General features: G+C 39.5%; 1 protein-coding gene across 3 annotated transcripts in view; it reads right to left on the bottom strand.

Moving 5' to 3' along the window:
- The window catches only part of slc25a24l (solute carrier family 25 member 24, like), a 7,838-nt gene that overhangs the window by 3,059 nt on the left and 3,319 nt on the right, over nucleotides 1-1,460 (bottom strand). The gene's annotated exons all lie outside the window — the stretch shown is intronic.

Below are 1,460 nucleotides of genomic sequence, written 5' to 3'. Positions count from 1 at the left end.
AAAAAAAAACACATTTCGACACAAATTGTTGTATACATTTTGGTTTTGGAGGCAAAGTGTTTTATTTATAATCGATCTAGTTGATCTCATTATAAAAAATATATATATATATTGAGAAGTGAACACACCAAGAGTGATAAAAAAAAAAAAAAACACGACTTGTTTTATTTGGTTTTGTTTTGGAGGTTAAAGTGGTTTATGTTTTCTGCTCCTTGGTTGATTTTGCTGGGCAGAATTTGGATTTATTACTGTTTATTGATTTATTTCTAGTTCAAATGGTGCCTTAATTTGGTCATAAAGGTTCAGATACGGATTTTAAATAGGTTTCTTAGGTGATTTTATGCATTCAGGATCTTTTCTTTTATGGTAAAAGGAAAAAAGAAAACAACCCGACGTTAATATAGTTATTCTTTGCTGAAAGTTGAACAATATTTCTTTCTTTTGGTCTTTATTTTAATTTTACATTACTGTGTGGATACAATGTAATGCAGTAGTGTATTTCTACCGATTTTGAAGGCAAATGATGATGAAGGCAAATGATGATGAAGGCAAATGATGATTATCGCGGCCGAGAGTTTTTCTTTTTCTTTGCGAAAAATCATAAAAAAGCTCTGCTTGAAGGGTTGTCACAGGTGTTTGCGCATTGGTGTCACTGCTTTGCCAATGACTATGTTTCCGTCCACAGGAGAGGATATTTGAGATTCCACCTACATTGGTGTAACTGGAGTTCCTCGTGGCGTACCAGATGAGTATAAATTGGTTAACCAGGTTGCTGCACAGTGGGAATTCATTTTTATAAACGTGCTGACGGGATCTGCTACCTCCACTACAGTGTCAAGAAGCTTGCAAATTATACTGAGGAAGCCTTTTTTGGCGATTGAAAGTAAAACAATTGACAGTCACCTCTCTGATGGTGTTCCGGGACCGCATAGCGGTCAATGTGCTCTTGGCTGAGGCCAATCGAGCGTGTGCGGTTTGTGGTGAACGATGCTGTTCAACCACGCCCTGAGGGCCCCGCACACCGAACCGGATCATTCCGGCGTGACCACGCCCTTGTCATCAGAGTTATGGTTATGGAGTGAGACCTTTGTCACGTAACATACTGGTGTGTTATGTCTTAATCTTTCAAATTCTTTTCTCTCAGCTATCTCGACATTGTGTGGATTTGCTGCGGTCCCTGTATCAAGAGCTCTGCTTATCCAATTTATCACTACGGTTATGGCGCCCACGATGTCTAAAGTGAATGGAATGTACCCTCTGCTGTTGCTTTTGGGATGGCAGTGATTCTGATGTGGAAAACAACTCGGGTTATGGTGACTTGTATTCATTTAGGTATCAGGATGTCGTGGACGATGTTTACCATCTTTTCCTGGGTTCTTTTTCGGTCTCATTTTTGATCTGGTGATAACCTCTTTCTTTTCAACCCCTGGGTCTACCTATGTTTGCATGTGCATGACTCC

The sequence above is a fragment of the Hippocampus comes genome, unplaced genomic scaffold (genome assembly GCF_001891065.2).
Source record: "Hippocampus comes isolate QL1 unplaced genomic scaffold, H_comes_QL1_v1.1 scaffold105, whole genome shotgun sequence".
NCBI lineage: Eukaryota > Metazoa > Chordata > Actinopteri > Syngnathiformes > Syngnathidae > Hippocampus > Hippocampus comes.
This window is presented reverse-complemented; position numbering and strand designations above follow the sequence as displayed.